This window comes from Centrocercus urophasianus, unplaced genomic scaffold, assembly GCF_019232065.1.
Source record: "Centrocercus urophasianus isolate 14NV4802_14NV808 unplaced genomic scaffold, USGS_Curo_1.0 seq_11, whole genome shotgun sequence".
NCBI lineage: Eukaryota > Metazoa > Chordata > Aves > Galliformes > Phasianidae > Centrocercus > Centrocercus urophasianus.
In genome coordinates, this window is record NW_024884253.1 from 70,085,449 (window position 1) to 70,111,852 (window position 26,404).

General features: G+C 40.3%; 1 protein-coding gene across 16 annotated transcripts in view; it reads left to right on the forward strand.

The window, feature by feature from the left end:
• The window catches only part of FBXL7 (F-box and leucine rich repeat protein 7), a 312,912-nt gene that overhangs the window by 35,004 nt on the left and 251,504 nt on the right, over window positions 1–26,404 (forward strand). For 2 of the 16 annotated variants that reach the window (XM_042834920.1, XM_042834952.1), the window contains exon 1: window positions 12,409–12,543. The exons of 13 other annotated variants lie outside the window; for them this stretch is intronic. The gene's annotated coding sequence lies outside the window, so the exon portion shown is untranslated. One more of the 16 variants, XM_042834933.1, reaches the window with a different exon arrangement.

Sequence of the window (26,404 nt, forward strand, 5' to 3'; positions counted from 1 at the left end):
CTTGACATTAAGTAGTTTGATACTCAGGCTATTGACCAGTAGCAGCTCTACAGGAAAGCTACATTTTTTATTGTTTTGCTGGTCATAGGATCGTGTTCAGGGTGTAATAAGTAAAGGAGACTGAAGAATTGCCAAAGAATCTTGCAGAACTGAAAAACTATTAAAATTCCATGTAGGCAGGTATAAAGCAAATTTCAAGGGATGGGTGAATGGAATAATTCCCATCTTATCCCCACCACACTGGGCATCTTCTTACACTTCTGAGGGATAAGCCTTGGAAGTAGTTATAGTCAGCTTTGTTACTATCAGCTCAGTAATGGTAAGAGACCAGAACAGGCAGCACTGAACCATTGAATAAATGAACAATAAGCATATATCTTGAGTTAGCAGATGTGCAAGTTGCATTGCTTTCTTCACCAGTGCCCAATGGACCCAATCACAGTGTTAATTAAGAAGTCTTTCCAAACCTTCACTTTTTTCTGTATGTCAAGAAAACAGCTTCAGATCTTTGACTGCAGCCTCTTTGTCTGACTGGAGTAGCCAATCTCACCAAGAAATAAAAGTGTTTGGTGAGGTTCTAAGTTAAATTTATGCAATCTGCTGCACAGGAACATGTGAAAGCTGTTCCTTTTCCCAAGAATTTAGGTATATTTAGTAGCAACTCTGAATTTAAATGTCAGACTACCTGTTTCCTGACTAGAGAGTATTTATCTTCAAAGCTAAGTATACTACTGCAGCAACCTTCCTCTGAGGATGCAGCAATAGATGTAGTCTACAGCTCACTGGCTCAACAACATAGGGAAAACTAATCTTTTTAGCTTGGCATTAGATAAAAACAATGCACATAAAATAAGGCTTAGTATTCATCAAATGGTCAAGGAACTTAACGTGTTTCTCTGAATGAAAATAACTCTGACATTTCTGTAAAGCAGATATTTCACAAATGCATTCTGCCAAGACTTTCGTGGCCACAGTAGAGGATGAGGTGTTAAATGCGCCAGTTTTCTCACAGAGGGGGGACAGTGGTAAATGTGAGTGCAAATACTTAATAAGTTGCTGTGGAATGAGTTTGAATCCCCCAGTTAAATACTATAACTATCAAGTTAGCATTTTTATGATTTTTACCTTTAAAAATATGTTTAAATCATTTTTTCTTTGCAATTTGAAGCAAGTGGAAAAACTCTGTGTCATAAAAATAAAAGTTATTTTTGATGGTTCCTGAGTATGGAAAAATGTTTGTAATTAACAAAAGATAGTTCTGTGCTACTATGCAAAAATAAATTCCAGCACAGGCAAAACAAAACCATGGGTCACTTTTCTTTAGGCTTAGATTTCTTGCTGGACTGCCATTTTCAAATCCAGAAAGTAATGCCCTTAATGATCAAGTTTTGTTGGTGAAGGAAATAATCCGTGTACAGGTTGTATTTTTGAGGTAATAAGCTGTGAAAAGCAGTGCTGAAGCTTTGAAAGGCATATTTTTCATTAGTCTTGGGTTAGGTTTCTAGACTGCCATCCCCGTTAGGGTGATGGTATTGTCCTTCAAGGAGAGAGGTGTACTAGGAGATTTCTTTTCTAGTCAAGATGCCAGAGAATTGTCTGCCCTACTCTCCTCCCCACATTCCAGACTCTTCTAAGTACAAACTCACTGTGACGTTAGTTTTACATTCATTTTCTTCATTTTGTACTGTGTCTGGGCGTGGACAAGCACAAGAAAGACTAGGAGCTGTTGGAATGAGTCCAGAAGAAGGACATGAGGATGATCAGAGGTGGATGGAACGCCTCTCCTATGAAGAAAGGCTGAGGCAGTTGGGCTTGTTCAGCCTGGAAAAGGCTCCAGGGAACCTCCTTTAGGCTTTTCAGTACTTGAAGGGAACTTATAAACAGGAGGGGGACTGATTTTTTGTATGGTATGATAGTGATAGGACAAGGCAGAATGGCTTTCAAGTAGATGAGAGAAAACTTAGGTTATGTGTCAGGAAAAATGTCTTTACTCAGAAAGCAGTGAGCCCCTGGCACAGCTGCCCAGAGAGGTTGTGGATGTCCTATCCCTGGAGGCACTAAAGGCCAGATTGGATGGGGCCCGGGGCAGCCTAACCTGGTGGGTGGCAGAGCTGCCCTTGGCACAGGGTTGGGACTTGATGATCATTAAGATCTCCTCCAACCTAAGCCATTCTATAATTTTCTCACCCCACTAGAACTTTAGAAATACCTGCACCACCCACCAAACTCCTCTTTTTTAAAAAGATAGTTGTTTTTCTGTTCTCTCCCAGTATCTCCATACCTTTGTTTTCTGCATATTAAAGCAACAACATTGTAGTTTTTTATAATCCAGAGGAGACTTCTCTAATTCCTTTGATCTTCTCCAGAAGTCAGAAAAGAACAAATTAAGCTCTTAAACAACCTTCTTTTACCCTCTGCCACTTGTTTGCAGCTTTTTATAGCCCGCACTCATCACCACACCTGGGCCTTTTAGCACACTCTCTTTCGGCTGCGTCGGTGCTCTTTAATCTTTTCTTACAGGAAATCTGCTCTGTCAGGTGTTTTTCTTTGTTTGTTTTTAAATGCCAAACTGTAAAAGTAGTACTATCCAATTTCTGCTATAATCACAAACCCAGAATTGCTTGAAGTTTGTACAGGACATCACAGGTAACTTTCTGGATGCTCCTAAACCTTTGTGTTGCAGGGTTGATCACTGGGAGGAAAAAAAGAAAAAGCTTTCCTAGGTGCTCTTTTTTGCATTTGGTTTTTGGGGCCGGTACAGCCAAGCATCTGCAGTCTTGAAATAGCCATGCGGTAGAAAGTACTGTGGCTGCTGCCTTTCCAGCTGGACTGTATGAGATATCTGTAATGATTCTTACTGCTCTTGTGGCATAATACTTAGAAGCTATGATTTCTGCCTTCCTCTGGCGTATCCTAAACTTCCAGATTTTGAACTGTCTGAAGGAGGCTTTTATTTGGAAAGATAAGTATAGGCCAGTCAAACCTAGCTGAAAAAAAAACCTAGTCCTAAATATATATTTGATAGACAAAAAGGAAAACCAGTGATTTGGTTTAGTATCGTGATGAAAAGGAACTACGAAATATACTTGAACTGCCAAAATTGGGGTGAAGTTTCTGAGACCTTCATGGGAAAGCACTGAATCTTGGCTAAAGGCATTAATTCTCAGGAGCAAATGAGTTACTAGTGAGCACTGCAAGCAGAGCAGATATTCATACAGTCTTTATACCATGTAATGAAAACTAAGGTTTTAGAAATGTAGGCAGAGTAATGTTTAACTAAAGATTAATCCTTCTCCTATAGAAATTGCTGTATAAGTTTAGCATTATTTGCTTAGTAGAGAAGTACCTTGTAATAAACCTCAGTACCTTGAAATAAAAAAAGGAAGAGGGAGAAGAAAAGGGTATTACTAACTTCTCAGAAACTCAAAAGGAACTTTGAAAAATGGCATTTATATCAACTACTTTAAAATGCCTTTGACCTCTGAAAGAGGCCCCACACTGCAGGACTATAGTTCCCTTATCCAAAAGAATTTAGTTCACGTAAACAGTTTTTGCTGGAGCCCTGAAGGCACTAAAGGCCAGCCTCACCCAGGGCAACCTCCAGCCAACTGCCAAGGAGCCACACTGCAACTTGGCCCTATGCTCTCACTTCTTGCCAGAGAAACTCCATAGCAGCATCAGTCTGTTGTGTCTGTGCCTGGCTGTGGGACCACTGATCCTGACCTGTGAACTGTTGTCCTTGCCTAGCTTTGGCCTGTTCCTATGGAGGTGCCTGGTGCCTGGAGCTAGGGCTATCTCCAGCCTACTCTGCTTCCTGACTGGGATAAATGGATGGCCCTTGGGAGCCCGCTGCTCTGGCCTGAGCAGCCAGCTTTGTAGCACCTCAAAATACTTCTTCAAAAGTGAGCAAAAAAAATGTTTGTTGAAGACTACCAGCATTCCAATAGCAAACATGTTTGGTGGTAGTGAGTCAAAATTCACATCCTGCATGGCTAACATTATTCCTTTGCTCATGTTGATATGTGTGTAGTAAATAATGAGCTGTATAATAAATTATAAAAAAAAAAAAGTTGATGTACAGAATGCAAGTTAATAGTAGCTTAGACTCACTGTGTTTGTTGTATGTATACTAAGATAGAAAAGTTCATAGAAGCAAAATCCAGAGATGGTTAGCTCCAAGGAGTTCATAGATATTTGAGGCTCTAAGCTTCTTTAGATTGTTGGTGAGAGGTGCTGGACCATTGAGCTGTAAAGATCACAGGTTTTGTGAGGTGGTGTCCAAAAGTTCTGTTCAGAAGGCAGACATCCTGGAAGTTAGGAATTTAAGAAGCCTGAGGTTTATTTTTCTCATCTTTCAGGAATAATCCCTGCAAACCAGAATCTAGTGTTACATTGCCATCATTTGGTAAAGGTATACCAGTTCTTGAGACCCTAAGGAGAGCCTACTATTGCACCTGCAGTCTAGTCTCTATCTGAAAAGCAGTATTCAAGTTTGCCTGGTAGGCAGGGAATAGTGTCATGGACAATGGCTGTAATTGCTAGAGCACTAACTAGCAATCCATTCTCTCTTGTTTCTGAGTAAAAGTGACTGGACATCATGTTTTATAGTGGATTCAGCCTTCTCTGCACCAGAGAAGGTATAAAACAAATACTCCTGGAAGCTATGCTATGGTACATGGAAGAGAAGGAAGAGACATGGGATAATCAGCATGGCTTCATCAAGGGCAGGTCCTGCCTGACCAACCTTGTGGCCTTTTATGATGGTGTAGCTGCACCAGTGGACAAGGCAAAAGCCACTGATGTCATCTATCTGGACTTCAGTAAGGCCTTTGACATGGTCCCCTATAATATCCTTCTCTCCATCTTCTCTTGTACCTGGGTCGTGGCAACTGCCACTATTAGTACAAGCTGGAGGATATTAGGATAGAGGACAGCACTGCCAAAGAAGAACTTGGGGGTACTTATGGATGGCAAGCTGAACATGAATCATACAATCATCAAGGTTGGAAAAGACTTCTAAGATCATCAAGTTCAACAGTCTATCTACCATCAATACTGCCCACTAAACCTTGTCCCTAAGTTCTATATCTATTCTTTACTTACCTCCACAGATGATGACTCCGCTACTTCCCTGAGCAACTTCTCCCAATGCCTAACCAGTCTTTCCATGCTAATCTCAGAACCAGAAATTTGCCATCACAGCTCAGAAAGCCAACAATAATCTGGCCTGCATCAAAAGAAGCATGGCCAGCAGGGCAAAGGAAGATGATCCTGGCTCTCTACTCTGCACTGATGAAGCCTCAACTGGAGCATTGCATCCAAATGTGGAGCCCTTGAGAATCTTAGACATGTTGGAGAGCATAGGGAGAAGGGCCACAAAAATTATCTAAGGGATGGAACACCTCTCCTGTGAGGACAGGCTGAGAGAGCTGGGCCTGTTCAGCCTGGAGAAGAGAAGGCTCTTGGGAGACCTGAGAGCAGTCTTTCTGTATCTAAAGGGAGATTGTAAGGAAGAAGGGAACAGACTCTTTAGTGGGGTCTGTTGTGAGAGGACAAGGGGAAATGGTTTCAAAATAAAGGAGAGGAGATTTAGATCAGATATAAGAAACATTTTTTTTGTAATAAGGGTATTGCAGGTTGCCCAGAGAGGTGGCGGATGTCCTGGAGACATTCAAAGTCAGGCTGGGTAGTGCTCTGTAAGAACTTAAATCCAGGGGAAAAATATGACAGTTATCTTGTTCCGTGAAGCAGATATTGAAAACAGGCACTATCTAGAACTGAAGTGAACATGTTTAAAGCCCTTGCTCCTCTAAAGACTCAGAGCTACAACTTCTGAGTAAAAAGAGAAGGACACATCTTTTTCCCCTTGCAGTTTGTGCGACAATACTCACTTGATGGGGTTTGTTTAGCCGAGTTACTGAATGACTGAAATGAGTGTGAGGAGCATTTTACAGATACTTCAGGGGGGAGTCTTCTTTTAGAGAACCACGCTAACCCTTTGGTTAAGGGGTTAGAATGTAACCTCAGTTTGGGATGTTCATAGCTTGGCCTTGTTCATGCTTTCAGACACTATGACTTCTCAGAATTGCATTGTGGAAGTCTCTGAACTCTCAAGATTAGCCAAGGCACTGGAAAGAAAAATTCTTTGTTACTCTTTGTAATGATCACTGTTTGGGGAGAAAAGCTTAAGTTCTTATGATGTTTTTATTGTTGTGTTGTACTAACCCTTCCATGAAACTTAACTGGCATTTACCTTCTTCCATTCTTTTAATTCTCTTTGGCCCTACCTCTTTGCCGATTTGTTGAAAACAACTTGTTTCAAATTAGCATTAGTTCAGCATTTAAATTAATCTGTTGAATATCAGTTACTGACTCTGGCAGTTATTAGAGTAGCTTAAAACTAAATGTCTAATATGCTGGTATAGTACATGTGTGTAGTATTATTCTAATGTTACTCTGCAGGCAGCATCCCTCCCCCTTCAATTTTGTTTTTGTGATTTTCATCCTCATATTTTATCATGTGTCGCCAATATGACTTATGAAACAATTTAGTCACCTCAGTTTTTTATTTTCCAGCAGTAATGTCATGATCTAAAATAAGCAGTAATAGTAAAATATCACTATTGAATGGGCTAGTTCCATGGATTACTTTTCCTATTCTTAAATACTGTTTTCCATTTTTTCCTTCTTTGAGTAATTGACTTCCAGAAAAAAAGGTTGACTTTTACTTTGTTCATCCTGTTGCCATTTTTTTTTAATGAGCCTACATAAAGCACTAATTGAGTAAAAAACATTCTGCTTTGCAAACAACCAGTGTGACCAATGCTAGTCATTTCTTGTTTTTTTCCAGAATTTTATTTGGCAAGCAGAATGAGTATATGTGGGAGGAAAGAAAATGAATTGAAGTTGGGGAAATACAAGGTGGAACTTGATAGGGTGTGTCCTCAGATGTGTGCACATGTGTCACACTTGCAAACTAGATAATTGCATATTTAGTTTCCAGTCTGTATACATGTGTGGGAGCAAATGTAAGGTTTGTCTGCCATAAGGGAGATACATACACTGAAGGCATCATTTTTAGTCTGTTTTGAACCTAGTGCTCTGGAAGAACTTACACTGTGGTATGTCACTATGGTGACTCAGAAATTCAGTCTGATTTATGTCTGTCTAGTAAAGACTGTTAATAATCGTGATGTTAAGTATGTTTTGAGGTACACTAGCATTAATTAAGCATGAATACATTGCTGTCTCTTGGGGGCCTGTCATCCTCAGGTCCAAGTAAAGCCTGGCTATCAGCAACCTTGTTCCATTGTATCTTAACTGCCACTACATTCTGGATACTGCTTGTGTCCTTCTTGTGGAAAAATACCCCTAGTACTATGTTTTTCTGGTTGGTACACATGGATAGCTCGAAATAAAACTTGGAATAAGAGGGAGATAAAGAGGGCATGTACAGGTCAACATTTAGTGACAGTGAGATGCAGCAAGACAATGAGGTTTTCTTGTAAACAGTTTATATTAGTAGTTAAGAAGGATAAATTTAATGCTAGTTTTCATGTTTCTATTCTGTACTGCCAGCCTCCCACCTGATGATGATCATCTTCCATTTGGGCTCCTTCTGGTTATAATTGTGAAAAATATGCTATTTCTGAAATGCCAATAAATATGCCTGCTTACTTGTCCTGAAAAACAACTCCCTGAAATTACCATTGTGGTAACTACACGTAATGAACGATAGAGTTAGTGGCGAAAAGTTTTACCATCATAACAACAATTTTAAAATACAGAATTTTAAAATAAGCGCTGTTTGCACTTTGTATAACGTGTTTTTGAAGCATGTGAAAAGCAAGTTAAAACCTTTTAGTTTCTTTTTTTTTTGCAATGAAAATTAGTGATATGGCTGCTCACCGGAATAATATCTGTGGGTTTGGGTTTTTTCGTTTGTTTGTTTGTCTATTGAGTATATATACTTCACTTGAATGGCAAGGAAGCTTGAAGTTAGCATCTTATGTCTCTGAGTGCCAGCCTTTGAAATTAGCTTAGGAGTCAGTATCTTTGAGCCCTACAGAAGCGTTGTTCTTGCCCACTGCTGCATGTTTGCTGGCTTCAGTATATGTCCTAAAGGGCTCTTGCCATGCGTTGGGTCCCTTTTCAGACTGATCTCTCTCTAGGACTCTGCAGCATAAGGGCTTAGGCCCTTTCCTTCAGAATTAAACTCACTGGGGAAATCTCAAGTCCTACAGATGTTTTGTTTGCCATTGGAAGTAATGGGCTGCAAGAGGCTGTTGTGGGAGTTTTTATTGGAGTACCCATTAAGCAGTTCAAGAAAGATACAAGAATTTGTACCCAAAGCCTGCCTGTTTTTCTATGGTAATTCTAGGATGCATTCAGTTTAGTGCTGTGCCCCTACAGTCAACCAGAACAAGGATCCTTCTCCCCAGAAGCACATGCAGCCTGTGCTTCCTGCCATGGTTTTCTACCTTTGAGAACCTGCCAAAACTGGATGAAGATAACTGCATGAAGTGTCTGCTAGTCCTTCTTGGTTCCTCTTCACACTGTTTTTCTTCCACTTCTGTGAAGGTGTCCTCACTTTTGTAGCAGCCCAGTGATAAAATTCAACTAATCTGGTTTCTTTAGGCCTTGAAGACATTCTATCAGCATGAATTGATTTCTCATTTAGCCAAAAGCTGCCTGTGCCATTTTCTCTGGCGTTGCTGAGGCATAGCAGTAACATTTGAGGTATCATGGGGTCAAAAGCTACCTAAAATAATTGAACTACCTCAACTGTGTGGTGCTCAAGTGATCCTGTGCAGGTGTGGCTATGTTGCTCTATGCCAACGCATTGCATTTGAACTTGTAGGAGAGTGATCCCTCTGGATTCAGGAATGATCTTGTGGCTGGGTAGTTGTGCTTTTCAGCTGGGAGAGAGAAAAGAGGTAAGAAGTTGAAGCAGGCAGCATCTTCACTGAAGCAGTCATTCTGGAAAGAAACCCGAGGGACAGATTTTAAGCTAAGCATCCTGTTCTACACTCATCTGTAGTTAAACTCCTTTAGTGTTTGTTTCAGATGTGGAAGATTTGAATATTATTTGCTTAGATCTTTTGGATTTTTGTAAGAATAGATTCTGTGACTTCTGGGAAATTGGGCTTTTCAGTCATGTTTTGATGCCTCTTGCGATCTTTGATGCCATATCTTTTTACTGGCTTATTTCCTGTAACTAAAATCTGTTCTTCCAATGGCTCAAAATTTTATAGTATGTGCTCTGGACTGAGTATTAGTGGCCTTTCATGCAAGTCCCCAGCCTTAAATGAGCACTTTTGAAACAGTCTCCATTTTAAAGTGAACCCACTTCTTTGCCTGTCTTCTTAAATTCACCGTAACGCATGAAAATAACGAAACAATAATTGTGAGTCTGTTTGTAGTTGCAGGTGTGTATGTGTGACTTGAATATATTAGTATACACACACATATATATGTATATGCATCTTTCAGGGGATAAGAATGTAATTTTTCTTTTTATACATTTGAAGGCTTGAGTTTTATAGCAAATTCAGCTCTTTATTCTGTCTTAATAGTTTTTATTCTGGATAGTGCTGGTTTTTTTTGAGACAGCAAAGAGGGGAGGAACCTGTCACTCGTCTACATGAGCTCAGCTCTGAGAAGCTTGAATCAGAGTCAAGAGATGTTATTTCTATAGCCCAACATGATTTTTGTTCTCTCATTATTTTCCTGCAACCTCCTTGTCTTTCTTGGTCTGAGATGTTGCTGACTGGTGTCTTCCATGGTACGTCAGTCTTCTGCTTTTTCTGTTTTTCCCTTCATGTCAAAGCATTGTGTTGCCTTGGCATATGACTGTTACTCAGTCTGGTCTACACTGTGGCTTCCATCTTTTAAATTTCCTTAAAGAAATGTATATTCCTTCATGCAAACTGTTCACACTTTGTCTGAAAGCTTCCTACAAGTTTAGATTGTGATGTTTAAGTTTGTCATCCTGTACGGCATTTCTTACAACACAAATCCGCAGCTGCTTTCCCTGACTCCTGGGAAGAGAGAAACTTAGAACTCAGCTATTTAACATGTAAAACAATACACAGACCAAGAACAGCCACTTGATGCTTTTTTTTCTGCAGATCTGGAGAGTCAGTTGGGCTGGGACAGCATCCTCTTTCTTAGACTTGGAGCTGTATCTAGGAAATCTAGCTCTAGACGTTGCTAATGGCGTCTGCATTGGAATCAGATCTCTTTGCTACAAAAACAATATCCCACTTTCTCTTTTCTGTTTAAAGGTGATTTTTTCCCCTATGACAGAATCTTCCATTCCACTGTTCTCCTTAAAACTTTTTAATAGTTGCTGAAAGTTTACCCTAATCTCTGTTTCTTGCTCCTGATGAAAGATAGGAAGAAATCTGGACAGCAAATGAAAGAGCCAGGGGAATAAATATTTATTACCTAAAAAGGCAACTGGTGAGTTTGTCCTGTTTGTAGTCCATAAGCACAGAGTTTGTCTTTGGGAGTCTGCATTCAAGAAAGAGAAGCCATTAAATGCAGGTGACTCGGTGGCACCCATTAGGTGGATGTAGTTTGTATGTTTTCTTTATATCATCTTCAGAGGACAAGTGAAAAATGGTCAATCAGATTTCTTAATTTTGATGTTGGATTTCTGAGAAGCTGTGAAGTATTTCAACTTGTCAGGGCCCTGGTATATGAATGGTAGTGTCTGACTTGGCAAGTGCCATATCAGCTGCATCACTTGGGGAAGAGGTGGCAGTAGAAAAGCATAAGCAAAAAATTTTTTTAATCTCTTCAAAATCAAGGGAAAGGAAAATAACTGGATTTGATTCCCTAAAATCTCACTAGTGAATTTTGTCATGATCATGATGTGCTACCTGGAAAGAAAACATATCAGCAGGGAATATTTTCTTCCCTCTCTCATATACTGAAATGTTTCTTAGTCAGATTTCCCCTCTATCCTTAGGATAACTGATGGTTTTTCACCCTTCTCTAACTATTGGTAAAGAACTGAGTTTTATTACTTTCCTGGCATGCAGATTGGAAATTCTATTTCTGCTCCGATGTTGAAGAAAAAATGAATGAACATAGTGTGTGAAAGTGTGTCTGAAAACTTAATGAGACTTTGTTCTGCTTTTGGTCAAACAGTTTTGAGGTCTGTCTTCACACTCTTGGAAAGGGCACAGGAAGAAATACAGTCCTTTAGAGAGTCTTAACCTCTTGCATGATGTGTGTAGCAGAAACTGCCCTCGGTTAAGCAGGGAGCAGTCAGTCATTTGGCTGAAACTGAAGGCAACTGAAGTCAGCTTCTTGATCATTGCATTGATTGTGGCCATCCAAGATGGTTAGGCTGCCCTCCTGATGTCATCGTGACTAGTAATTTACAGAATCGATGGTTATAAGAACATGTAGAATACATAATGAATCCCAGTTATATCATGTGTGTTGGGGCAGCTGTATCCAGTAACATACCAAGGAGACTGCTGCAGCCCTGTGCCCCATGTGCTGCCCAGCAGGGAGGCTGAGCATGTATTTCCAGTGGGAATAAAATACCACACACCTGGCCACATGGATCAACACAGGCAAACATACAGATGGTACCAATGGCCTCATCCTGTTCTCTCTGGCTGATCAGGATGAAGGTGTGTGTAAGACATTAATAATATATAATTATATGTACCTCTCCCTGTTTATATAGAGATAGGTACATATATAGACATTATTTATATTGTGTTAGTTACATTAATAATAGATAAATATCTATTAGTTAGTACTTATCACTTCTAGTTATCACTAGTATGTATTGCTAACTACTGTAATTATTAATTATAATTACATTTAAGTATAGCATTGTTTCTGCTTCTTCCTCTCCTACGCAAGAAAAATGTAAGGTTATATTTATTTTCAACACTGTGCTTGAAACCAAAGTCTTCAAAATAAACTATATGGTTACTTGCTAATTATAATAAATAATTTGGAATGCATACGGTATGTATAACATGTGTCCTTCTAGAAGCTGAACCCCCATAGTCTTGCCATAAGAAATATAGACACACAGGTTAGGAGTAACTTTTGCGTTCAAGATCAGCAAGTATGATGGGGGTTAGAGAAGCCAGAGGAAGGAAACTGAACTACAAAAATACCATTTCAGCTTTCCGTCCCAAACCTACTTAAGAGGAGAAGGAGAAACAGAAAAATTGTAAAGAGAACTTCAGGTGATGGGAGATACCTCTCTAGGCAACCTGTTTCAGTGCCTCACACTTTTACTGTAAAACCTTCGTCCTTATATCCAGCCTAAGTCTTCCCTCTTTTGTTTTGAAACCATTTCCCCTTGTCCTGTAACTACAGACCCTGCTAAAGAGTCTGTTCTCTTCTTTCTTACAGCCTCCCTTTAGATACTGAAAGGCTGCTATCAGGTCACCTTGGAGCCTTCTCCAGATTGAACAGCCTCAGCTCTCTCAGCCTGTCCATTATAAGGATGTGTTCCACTTCTTGGATAATTTCTGTGGTCCTCCTGTGGATGTGCTCCAACAGGTCCATGTCTCTCCTGTTCCTTAAATAAATTCTTCTTGTGGTACTTCTGAGTTCAGTTAAGGTGTGTGGGAAATGGAGTTGTGCATTGAGACCAAGAAAGTGGGCAGAACAGGTGCCTACAACTTATTTTAGGATAGGAAAAATTAATTTCAAACAGGACCTCATTTTTTTTTTTTTTTTTTAAGAAATATGAAGTGTTATAAATATCCATGATTAGAAACTGAGCATTCATCTCTCATCAGCTGTAGGCTTTCAGCTTTTTAATGACTCTAATCCAGGCAGTATCTGGCACTTGAGAAAATCTGGTATATTGAATTAGCTATTGGCTTTGAAAAGTGTGCCTTGTTACTCAGCCATATTTAACCAGCAGCTCAAGTAGCAGAAAGTTTGGTTTTGTGTCACAGAGCTGAATTGCTCTGACAGGCAGACTTTTATTTTAATTGCCTTTCTCCTGTAGCATCTTGCTTCATAAGAAAAGTAAAGGAACCTATATAAAGCAGCCTACTTCAGTTATGCTGTTTTCATTCATACCAAAGGCAAGTCTCTCTGTGCTTTGAAACAGGAATATTCTGGATGAGAAGAGAGAAGATGCACAAATGATGCTATAGGGTAATTAAAGATCATGGTTTTATTTCATCTTCCCCCTTTTCTTATTGCACTTCCAGTTGTTTTTTTGTTTGTTTGTTTGTTTGTTTGGTTTGTTTTGTTTTGCAAACAGATCTTTGGAATCTGTATATTGAAATTATTTTTGTAGAATTTATTGATGAACTTTTCTTAAGGGAGAGGCAAACTCTCTCATATAGTAATGCTGTTATCTGAGGTCACTTCATAAACTGCTGTGCCTACAAAAAGCAAATAATTGCTGCTTGAATGAATGAAGTGGCTGACATGGTAACAGAGCTCTTCTGTGATCAGAGAAAGATTCCACAGGTCACTTTATCAGCAGGTACTTGGTAGCAAGTAGGAGGCTTGTGGGCTTCCTGTAGTAAAGTGCTAGGAAGGACTTGGTCAGAATAGCGTCAGTCTTGTTTGATACAAGCAGTGTGTTTTAAAATCACCAGCATCTGCTTCATGGAAAGTCATTATACCTGTACTTGTCTCAGGGAGCAGATGTACTTCTGATCTGAATCAAAGCCATCCAGTGTGTGTGGCTGTGCTCACCCCTTTGTTCCCTGTTAAACTCTGGCAGTTGTTTCACATGAACCGTTCATTCAAAACACAGCCATAGTTTATTCTGCTTCAAACTCTTTTCCTTCATTCTTATTTCATGCAATCAGTAATGCCTAAAAATATGAATGAAATGTGCTCCTGTTAAACTTTAATTGTCAAACACCCAAGCAGAATGGGATTTATCCTCTCCAACTTGCATGAAAAATTTCAAATGGCAGAACTATTCCCCTTATTAACTTGGTACAAATTTGCTAACCATTGAGAGGGAAAGGTTGCGTATAACTCGTCTAATTATATTACTTCTTTATCTAATTTTATGTACAAATTAATAAGCTCAAGTAGCTTCTCTTTTCCACCTTTTTGGAAAACAGTATGTTCATTTATAAGCAGAAAACCATTACATTTCTTCCTTGTGGGACTGCTGCAGGGCAGAAGTCAAAAGATCATATCAGGGCTCAGGATGAATTTGTCTTTCAGAAATTGGGAATATGTGAGATTATTCACCAGTATTGGAAGACTGCTGCATGGAAGCTAGCCCAAGTCCCTCTTTCTCCTCTCTCAGTTGTTAAAATGTTAGAATGCACCTCATTAATACCTAATCCTCTCTTCTACTAGAACAATTGTTTCCAGGTATAGATTGGTAATTTAGTAGAGAAAAGATTATAAACTTAGTGTGGTGTGTTGGTTTTTGTGATTCTATGATTACATTTATGTCCTCAAAAGACAAGTATGGCCCTTCAGTGAGACAGAGGAGTGGCAGGAGGAATAAGGGACAGGGAAAGCAGCTGGCATGCAAGAAGCAGGCACTTGCTCCTGCTGCTCGGTTTACATGGCTGCGCTTCGCACAGGAGTCACACTGGAGTCTGAAACCAAGGAGGGACTTGCTTTCCCTAGCGGTGCGAAAGGACTAAGCCTTTAAGGCTCCCTCTGCCTACTGAGAGGGCATCTGTTGCCCTCTGGTGTTTACTCGAAGGAGAGCGCCTGCGGAGAAGCGCCGCAGGGCCGCGTGGTCTGGTCTGGCCGCTGCGGTGGCAGCAGCAGGGACATCGAGGGCACCAGCTGTACGAGGGACTGAGGAAGTAACTGGTTTGCATTGCTTTTCTTTGTATAATATCCTGGACGCAGTTATGTAATCAGAAATGATCATGAGGACAACAAAAGGCGTGCTGTGCTTGCTGTAAGAAATTGCCCAGGCACTGTACTGAGCTTCTGTGGTCCATACCTGCAGTTCCATACAGGTGAGCACAGGATCCTGAGTACACTCCTTCTAATAGCAACAGCTGAGATGCTTGGCAAAATCATGTGAGGAGATTCCTGTATGGCTAATTTCTGCTTTTTGGTGGCAGGGCAAGCCAAGGTAAACTAGACAGCTGTTTTGACTTCAAAGCTGACTGAAACTTTTCCTGTGTCTGGGAAACCAGGGGTGTTATGAACCCTTTCATTCTGTAGGATGGGTTCAGTCTGAGACACCTGAACCAGAGCCGCTCAGCATGCGGCTGAGCGATTTCCTTTGCGCTTTGCATGGAGATGGAGGATGTGATGCATAAATGCTAACTTTTTACAGAGATGAAATACTGAAATGCCCTTCATGCAGAGAAATCAGAAGATATGAGTTAACTCAGTGGGTGTTGAGACTAGGCGGTCCTCGCAGCTGAGAACAGAAAAGGGGTGAAGTTTTGTAGTGTATTAGCAGAAACTGCAAATAAGTGTGTATCAGGTGTGCCTTTTCCACTCGCAGTCAAGTATTCCCTTAAGAAATCATGCTCACTCATAAGCTTGAAATTGCACCTTAGCATAAAAGTAGGTATCCTTTTATTTATTTATTTAATTTTTAATGAACCAATGTTTAAGAGATGCTGAACTTGCAGGATCTCTCATCATCTCATTCAGGGCTATGTTGTTTTTCCTTCACCCCATTCCTGCAATGATAGCCAGGATGTTACCAAGGGGACTTGTGGTACGCATTGCTGACCAAGCTGTAATTACTCACTGATGGGTATTTTGACCTTAAGTTCTCTGTTACCTGGGTGCAGGTTGAATGGTGTATGCTATGTAATTAGAAGATTTATTTGTTTTTTTCTCTTATCGATGGGTGGGGATCCTAAGTGACAGTTTGATGCAAGCTGGAGCTGTAGAAGCTGACAAATGCATCAAGTTTGGACACCCAGTAGGCTTTAATCAAACTCCACTTAGAAAAAGAAAACAAAATTAGTCGCCTTGTATCACTTCTCTCACCTGATTTTATATTGCAATATTGATATATGTGGTTCTCCTGAGCTCCTCTTTCTGTTGGGGATGGGAGGGGAAGGGAAGGGAGTGAGGATCTGTATTAAACAGTGATGCTGAGTCCCATCTGTGGACTAGTAGTGCTACTCATGATGATTAAAACAGGACTTGATTTCTTTAAGTAGATGTTAAACTGGCTTAAAAAGCCATAGGATAAGACACTTGTGCCCTAGAGCAAATGTGTTCTTCGGAGTGTGGTGATGGGAATCTGTGGCAGTCAGTCTAGACAGTCCCTGAGCAATTGCTGCTTCAGTGACTGCTGGTGAGGAAGCAGCAGGGCTCTGCATCACCTCAGGGCACTCAGCAGTAGCTCTGGAGGACAGCCTGGGTCTTCAGCAGCTGAGCAGATTTCTCTCTGCTGTGCAAAGATCTTTTAGAAACAGTGGAGAGAAGTGGAGAAATAGTTAACTTTATTATGTCCGAAAGCAGTGCCAGGCCTGGAAGACTTTCTTTAAAATTTCCTTTTTAAAAATACACAGTGACATGAAAGACAGCCTGTTCTACTTCAACAGTATGGTTTGTAGTGTTTACAGAGCATGATTATGTGTATTTGGTTTACAGAAGTTAATGATTCTAACACAATCATAAGTAAATGCTGAACACTTGCTTCAGTACTTGATTGTGTCTTATGATGAAAATAATTAAAATTAAGTAGGCCATCATAGCTTTATTTCCTCTTAGACTGGTACAATCGAAGAGTCTTCTCTCTCTTAAAGAAAGCTTCAGAGATAGAAAAATAGTTGGCCCACAGATTATGTATTGGCTTAATCTTCCATCACAGTTGTTAGGGGAACATAAATACTAGAGTTGTTTGTAGGAGTAATCAAATCTGTCAGTGGAGATGGACTTAGCAACATTTTATTTTTAATGTATCTAACTGATAAAACATCTTTTCTTTTTCCAAGTGAAATAGGTACTACTTTGCATAAATCATAGAATCCTTAGAGTTGGTCTGTGCAATGCTTTCTTACAGTGACGGGCTGCATGGTCCAGTAGGGCTGCATAGTCCAGTAGGGCTGCTTTCACTGATAATGGTTATTCATGGATTGTTTTTGGTTTTACTTGTTCAAGTATGACATTATAGTTCAATTCCAGTCCCAGTGCTTCTGAAATCATCTTCCTGAATACAAATATGGGTGCCAAAGTTCTCTTGGCTTACATTCAAGCATAAAAAGTATCTTGGTTCATTGCAAGTGTAAAGAGTGTAAACTTTGTGTACGCGGGGACCAGTGTAAGTTTTGTATCAATAAAAATTACCTGACTACTGCCTATTAGATCCAGATGCCTTTTTGGGGGAAAGAGTGTTTTTCCCGGCAGTTCATTTTCTTGGGAGGAATGCTATCATTCCTTCTAACTGTGTACTGTCCTTCCCCTTCGAGCCGGTGTTCTATTCTTGAGACAGGCATACTGATAAGAGGAAATATTGTGTAGAGGGTGAAATTAACCATGTAGACTTTTTTTTTTTTTTCTTTTGGTAGTCAGTACTGTTAGCTGTGCTTCTCTATCTTGTGCTGTGCTGCTTGCATTTGACAGTGCAGGCAGTTGTATAACTATGAAATCTTGTGTGAACTGAATTTGAATTCTTGTTCCTTTTCTGAGAATAAGAGTCTGTTCTAACATGTTTGAAAGGTTGTTCTAGACTCTTTGGAGACATCCTGGCTACTTGACAGTTCTCTGAGGACCTATAGCTGTCCATTCAGTGTGTTGCTCCCTACACGCCTACAAAATGCTTAGCTTGGATGGGAGAAGCGATGGTGAATGGTAACAGTTTATATTCCAACATTCATATGTTGACAGCCAAGAGTATTTGTCTGAATATCTTGTGCAGAAAAAGATTGTCCAGTATAAGATGGGGAAAAAAAAACTCAAAAAACAAACAAGCAACAAAACCACCACCACCAACAACAAAAATCTAAGATTTTTTTTTTCTCTTTTGCCATTTTGTTGTTATTGTTGGACATCTTCATCTGAGAAATGGTTGTGCTGCAGTCTTTGGTGAACAGTGCAAGTGGAAGCACAGACTACCTAAAAAAATATTTCTGCTCTTTATTAATAATTTTAGTCACCTGAATCTTCTGTGGTTGTGTTATGTTCTACAGCGATGTAGCGTCTTAAGATATACCAACAAGGCTGTTGATTTAAACATAAAAGTGACGAGATAACTGTGGCAGATTACAATGATCTTAAAGCATACTTAGTTACAGAGTATCAATAATTGCAACACTACTAAATGTAGTCCTATTGTTATTCAGTAGTACATTGTGTTGAAATAATGAGGCTTTAAATTTTAGATAATACTGAACCTGGCATAAATGTGTCAAATAAAAACTTCATGGAATCTTAAAATCATAGAATGGCCTGGGTTGAAAAGGACCTCAAAGATTGTCTTATTAGCCCTCCTCTGGACCCATTCCAAGATCTCTGCATCTTTCTTCTGTTGGGGGCCCCAGGCCTGGACACAGTACTCCAGATGGGCCCCACAAGAGCAGAGTGGAGGGGACAATCACCTCTCGCTCCCTGCTGGTCACGCCTCTTCTAATGCAGCCCAGAACACAGTTGGCCTTCCAGGCTGCAAGCACACACTGCTGGCTCATGTCCAGCTTCTCATTCACCCGGACTCCCAAGTCCTTCTCTGCAGGGTTGTTTTCAACAAGTTATTTCCTCAGTTCGTTGAAACGCCCAAGGACAACACCTTGCATTTGGCCTTTTTGAACCTCATTAGTTTCTCACTGACCCACTTCTCCAGCCTGTCTGGGTTGCTCTGGATGGCTTCTCGTCCTTCCATGTATCGACCACACCACTCAGCTTGGTGTCATCTGCAAACATGCTGAGGGTGCACTCAATGCCATCATCTATGTCATTGATGAAGATGCTGAAAAGCACCGACCCCAAGACCGACTCCTGAGGTACACCGCTTGTGACCAGCCCCTACACTGACACAGAACCATTGATCACAACACTTCGGTTGCGTCCAGCCAACCAATTCCTAATCCATCAAACAGTCCATCCTTCAAATCCATGCCTCTCCAATTTAGAGAGAAGGATGTGGTGAGAGACCATGCTGAAGGCTTTACAGAAGTCCAGGTTGGTTAAAAAACTTGAAGTTTTGTGAATAAATGATACATTGTGCTAAATAAATGGGACATTATAGTTATGCAGTGTTTTTCTTCCTATAAAAAATCATAAGCTCTTCTTTCTCTACAGCTGTGAAAATATCTTAGTTGGGTTTTTATTTGGGCTGTTTACTTATTTATTTATTCATTTATTTTGAAAAACTGTCTGAAATGCAGCCCAGTAAGTACACTGAGTATTGAGCTATCAAAAGTTTAAGCACTGCTTGGGCAAAAGTGTGAGTTTTTTAACTAGCCAGCTGTGAAAGCAGACAGAAGCTGGATGAAAGCACTTCAGAGGGAGTAGGAAGAAAGCATCAGGCAGAAGAGCTATACAGGTAGGAAGCAGTCACAGTGGTCTGTGTCCAGTAGGCACAGTGCCTGGCTCTTGTCAAGATTCATCATGTGGCTTGCACAAAAAACAGCTATCGGTGTGAATAAGCAAAAAAGCCCTATTTTTTTTTCAGTCTTTAACAACAGCCTGAAGCATGTTTTCAGTGAAATGACTTTATGGTTTCTCTGGAACACATTATAGCCTGGATATAAATTCACTACTGGCTGGGGTACCTTGTAGGGGAAAACAGTGTCTGGGAGGACAGGTTGTGAACTGTCAGATGACATCACCCTGAGCAATCAGATTGGCTGTGCAGCTGTGCTGATGTCATGCAGCTGACTGCTTTAAAGTTTATGTCTGTGATATTACACTCAGCGTAACAATAACAGTGGTGGAAGATGGCTAAAGGACTTTCAGATGAAAGTGAGAAGACAGTGAAGTACAGATGCTTATCAAAGCATCAGTGGCTTGTACTTTCTCAGGAACTCAGCCGTAGTTTCCCTCTCTTCTATGTGATGTCTCCTGTGAAACTTGTCACTATTCTGATAGTAAGGATTATGAATGTGTTCCCTTTTTAACCTTCTTGAAAGCACTGAAGTACCCAAGATCTAGCTCCTGGCAAGTGGCTGAGTTGCTGAGTTGACAAAGGGCAAGTAAAACAGTGAAAGAGCTTATCTGGAGTGCTTGTTTTACTGCCTGATTTACAAAACCGAACATCTTGTGCTGACATGAGAGAAGGCTGCACTGTCATGCACACAGCTGTGCTGCAACAGTTGTTCAACTGAGGCTTAAGTGACATTAATGAGATCTGCAAGGGCTGTGGCTCATGCGAACACAGACTTCACCAGAACACGTCCTGTTTTCAACAGGTTATGGATTCAGGAAGGGCCATGCTGTAGGTTGTTACTTGGAATATAACCAACTTCAGAAATGCAGAGGGTTTTTCTTTTCATGAGTTCAGTGTCACTTGGATGTTAATAAAACTGCTGTCTGCATTCCTCGTGTTTGGTGTTTCCTGCAGCAGGCAGCTGTGTTCTGCCTCCTGGCTCCTCAGTGGATGTGTGGATGCAGGAACTCCCTGAGAGCAAGGGAGAAAATAGTTTATTCAGTCACTAAGAGAAGGATATGTCCACTGGGTCACTTTACAGCTGGTCTTCTTAATGTAAGGATTTCTTTCTCTTTTGAAGGGTTAATTAGTCAACTTTTGGACTGGGGCTTTTTGCATAGTGTTCCGGCTCTTCTGGAGACAGATATAAGAAATGAGTAAATGCAGAAATAGCAACATTATTGGTAATATCCTCCCCAGTTAAGGTGCTCTTGACATGCTTAATAAGCTCCTTATCCCGCATTTCCTCTCCAGAAGAAATAGTCAATAACTTTAACTGTGTCTGAAATATGTTCTGAGAGGACAGAAAAAAACTTCTTGAGAGAACATTGCTCATACTCAGCACTAAGTGGGACTGTCCTCTGCAAATTGTGCTTCATCAGTAAGGATTGCATGTGGTGTTTCAAATACAGAAACTGCAGGAGCAGCTCTGGGAAAGCTGATTGCATACAGTCCTGGGAAATTCTGATGATTCTGGCAGAATAGAGGGTGACACTGATTTCCATTGGAAAGCCTAAAGTACTTAGTGTGGGTGATGTCTTCATACAAGTAGAGCAGCCCCACAGGATTTCTTCTGGGCATGAAGAGGGGGAAGCCTTCCCTCAGCACCTGAAAGAAGGGGAAGCTGACTTCAGGGAGTCATTTTCCATAGCTCGTTTGAGAATTGTTTAAGGTGTGAATTACTGAATTACAGTTATGTTCAGATGGGAGGTGCAGGTAAGGTAATGCTGCAGCTGGTGGTGATGGGTGAAGGAAAAAACACCTGGACAGAACTGACCAGCCAGTCAGGCTGTGTTTTTTTTTAAATAGGGTCATAGAATCATTAGAATTGGAAGGGACCTTTAAAGGTCATCTAGTTCAACTCCCCTGCAGTGAACAGCATCATCTACAGCTAGGTCAGGCTGCAAAGTGTTAGTGTTTTTAAAAATCTCATATTCTTCCAGCCCCACTTCTAAGAGCTTAAATACTGCAAGATGATGGGAACAGCTGAGAACTCTGTGCCCATTCTGGCCTGTGGGAGAAACTACTACACAGGCTAAGAGTACAAAAACATGTATGCAAGCTTGGGAACATGTGACAGTGGTGCTGGGAAACCTGGCTGGTTTGCTGCTGATGTAAAATCCTGTACCTACTTCATGACTCTGCTTCACGATTTAAAGGATTGACTCTCAGTTAAGATACAGAAGTAGATTGGAAGGAGGCTGAAGCAAGGGATGAATCACTAGCTTTGAAAGTAATCACAGATTTAACCTGCTGACAGCGGTGGTGTAGTAGTCATTTTGCAGAGACAGATGCTGTGAGCGATTACTTTGTGACAGTAAAGCATCTTCTGTGATGCCAGGTAGTACCAAACTCAGCCCTCGGCATCGCAGAACTGAAGTGAAACTACTGCTTTTTCTGATGAATGTGGAAACAGATGGTGAGGAAAAAAAGAAAAAATCCATCCACAACCTCATTGGTTACAACAAGTAGATAACCAGTGTGTTGGTGCTCCTAATGAAAGCTGAAATAGGTATGTCCTTGGTCCTTTGTACCACCTTTCATATGCTAACCATCGCTGCTGCTTTGGTATACTGTTGAGGAGGTAATAAATTATTTTCACTTGCAATAAAGGCAAAAGAGATCACAAGGGAAACCCTTTTAGGGAGATCCCAAGTTTGGAAACCTTGTGATGTTGCAGGTGATAATGAAAGAAATCTAAGAAAGCCTGTAGTATTAGATACGCTCCTGACAGTAAAATTCTGATGTCTGATTAAGCAGTGGAATAAATGATGAGAATGATTGGAAAGTTGTTGGTTTTTTTTTTTAAATGTAATTATTGACATGCACATTGGAAACAATGGGACTGTGAAGTACACTGCTTCGAAATATCTCCTGGCTAAGGTTCACCAGAATGTGGCAAATAGAATCATACAGTAATTTATATCCATGAAACAAGAGACAAAAGTTCATGATCTTGGCCTACATGGTAACCCCATGTCTGAAATTTTCCGTATGTGCAAATACTTTATCTGCCAGGCTCAAAGCAGATGTTTGGAAAAGAGACATGCACAGGCTGTTTCTGTGTATGGTTCGTTAAGCTGATTGCAGCTAGTTGACTTTCTGAAAGGACAATCCTAAGGAGATAAAGTTAAAAAGCTAATTGCAGCTGAATTGACATCCTTCTTGTTTATATGGTACACTAATGAATGTTGAACATGAATATTCTCTGCAGGATTAAGAATTTAAAGAGGTGATGAAAATATATTCCATATATTCGTAAATATGTATGCTTGTGTTAGTGAAAGGGAGCTTTTGTGCATGAAGAAAATAAGGTTATCCTGGGGATATTTTGGAATAAGAAAAGCTCCTGGCATTAAGATATATGTAAATATAACATTTTTTGAGGAAAAAAATTGCAGTATTGCGCACAACAGAAGGTACAGGCTTGAATCTCAATTTTACTTGACAGCTGTTCAGTGAAAAGAATGGTTCTTGAAGAAGTCTTGTAGATATGTTGTATATACTCCATCTGGAGTACTGCATCCAGGCATGGGGCCCTCAGCACAAGAAAGATGCAGTCTTGGAATGGGTCCAGAGGAGGGACACTAAGATGATCAGAGGGCTGGAGCACCTCTCCTGTGAAGAAAGGTTGAGGGAACTGGGCTTGTTTAGCCTGGAGAAGAGAAGGCTCTGGGGAGACCTCATTGTGGCCTTCCAGTACTTGAAGGGAGCATAAAAACTGGAGGGGGAACAGCTGTTTAAGAGGGTGGATAGTGATAGGACAAGGAGGAATGGTTTTAAACTGAGATTCCTTTAAGCATTTTCTTATTCAGGCTAAACAGTGCCAGCCCCTTTGTTTTCATATGTCAGATGCTCCAGTCCCTTAATCTCTGTAACCCTTCATTGGATGCGCACCTTCACTTCTTGCAGCGAGGAACCCAGACCTGGGTCCAATGCTCCAGATTCATCCTTAAACCAGTGCTGAGCAGAAGGGAAGTACCTGTCTCCCAGACCTACTGGGAACATTTGTCTTAACATAGTCCAAGGTACTGTTGGCCTTCTTTGTCACAGGTGTGTATTGCTTGGTCATGGTCAGCTTCATGTCCACCAGGGCCTTCTTTGCAAAGCTGCTTTCTTGCTAGTTGACCCCCATCATGTACTGGTGTATAGAATTATTCCTACCCTGATGGAGGACTTTGTAGTTCTTACTGCAAATTTCCTGTTTGTCTATTTATCCATCCTTTCCTTCACATGTTTAAAATGGCTTTCAGGTTTATTTGCTGCATGACCTTCCTGGGGACTGATGCGTGGTCCCTCTAGTATGTTTCAGGGTGATAAAATTCCCCCATGAGGGTCAAGGCCTACAAATGGTTCTTTTAGTTCTCTGAAGGAAGCCTTTGTAATGCATTTCAGGCCTTTCACCCAAAGAATCAAAAACATCATCCGAACGCTGAGTGGCTGTCTATCACTGCCAGAGCCTCTAGTCATGCCTGCTGCTTCTGTGGTGACCCCTGGCAGTATCCTTGGTGCCTAGTTGGTAGAATAGCAGGGAGTAATAGCTCTGAGCGCTACACAAGCCTTGGCAGTCTTTCTGAAACATCCTAGATCAGAGTAAACCTCTGTAGATGGCGTATGCATTTGTGTACACTTCCTTCACATGTGAAATCAAGGTGTGCATTTCAAGGCAGCTTGATTACAGGTGAGATTTTCTGATGCAGATGGAAAAACCTGCATCTAACTTGCAGAAAATTTTCCAGCAGAACCAAGATCTTAGGCCATAAGTTGGCTTCTGTCCTTTGTTATTGGTGACTGGTACGTCTGTGATGGAGGATCTGTAAGTTTTTTTTTTTATTATTAAATACTTATTATTTAACTAGAAAACACTCTACATTTCAGTTGATAAAATAAGTTTATTGCACACTCGCCACAAAAAATATTGTGAATAAGAAGAGAAACTAGCTAAAATGTTATTTTTAATTAAAATTTCTTCCAAAAAAATTGAGAAACATTTCTTTTCTGACCTACCTTAAGATACATCTCTCAGAAGCATTGTAGGTTGAAGGAGAAAAGAAAATATCTCTTAAAAAACTTTTCTTTTAGTATTTGCTGCTGCCTGACACTTGAAACTTCTTTGGAATGTTCCATTTATTTGTGAATCACAGCTGTTTTTTTTTTTTTTTTTTTTTTTTTTTTTTCTCTCCTCCTGAACACCCTATTTCTTGTTATTGTTTCAAGCTACTATGCCCTATATAAACCATCTAGACAAAGATCTGCACCCTGAATGCAGTTAATGTGGGGAGCTGTGCATTCTGTTGTGGTACTTCTAGCAAAAGGATGGTGTGCCACCAGACCAGTAGTTGAAACTAAACCATGCCAAGTATTTTCTTTAGGAAAGTTTATTTTACAGCTCTTTTAACACATAATTAAGCCATCTCAGAAAGCCATGCATTTTTTCTAATGTAATTATGAGAAAACTGTTTAGTTAAATTGCTGGTAGTTGTCTAGACATCCTACTGGAATCTCCTGAGTTGGAATTCAATTAAATGGGAGAATTTCTGTGGTTCTAGACAGAAGTATTTGGCTCGAGAGTCTTCTCACTGAAAATGTGGTTTGGAGGAGAGCTTACAGTTCCTATATGGACAGGAGGAGGTATCTGGTTTAGAAATTAGATACTAGATAGAGAAGAGCAATTGGAGAATGACTTTGTTACCACTTCCAGGGGTGATCATATTCCTGAAAGGAAACAAGGGCTATATAGCAATGTGGCTTGGCAAGAAATGAGAGAAATGTATACGACTGCCTGTTGCTGTCCCTAATTATCTCACTGCTTTTTGCCTCGGCAGTATCCGCCGTTGTTTTACTTCTAGCTCTTCAATTTTTTTTAGGGCATAAACTATAATATCTGATTGAAGCATCCTTTCAAACGTTACGGTGTTCAGAACTGATTATCCTCTGTAAGCTGCTTACATCTCTGGGATAGCTTAGCAATTAAGTTAGTATTCACATCATCTGCTCCGTTTACTTCTACACCGTTGGCCTGACATGCAGATTTAAATGTTGGGTTCTGGGAAGCAGGAACACTACAGGAGTCCTGGCTCTGCTGGTGCAGTGTCAAGCACAAGCAACCCCAATTCCAGTTGAGCACTCAAAATTCTACCTATCAAGAGTAATTACTGAGATTTTTTTGGGAGGTACTCCTGACTAAATGGGAAGTTAACAATGCTGACTGTTTTTTGATTTGTATCTTAAACATGGAAATGTTGGCTGCTGCAATTTTTGAGACTAGAAGTGAAATTAAATACTCTGTTAAGTATTAGCAGATGCTAAAGAGGTGGACAGAATAGGGAGGGAGCCTCTCATGAGCAAATTGTGAGATTCAAAACTCTAAATAAGTCTGTGTACAAGCCATCATCTTGGCAAAAATGCCTTTGCTGATTAAGTTCTTAATGTCTTTCTGGTATGCTTTAAACCAGATACAGACTGCCTTATAGGAACAATAAGAAAATTATCCTGATGTCAATCACCTATTGAGGAAAAGTGTCAAAACAAAACAACCCAGGATATATGAACTGTCTTCATACGTATGTATGTGAAAATACATCCTTTCTTGTAGTTTTTTTAGATTTTTTGTCTGAGCATGCAGGCAGTTCTTTTCATATCTGTGATGCTTTTTTTTTCTCATTATTGTGGTGCCGAGTACAGGCTACTGCTTCTTATACTGGTAAAGTGGTTGAAACTGGATTAATGCTAAACCAGTAGTCATCCAGCAAAAGGATCTAATTTTTGTTAGATTGACATCTTTTCAGTTAGTGACCCATCTATAGAGGAGGAGGAAATGTATCCAGTTATTTGACCTCTCTACCAAAATGGTAA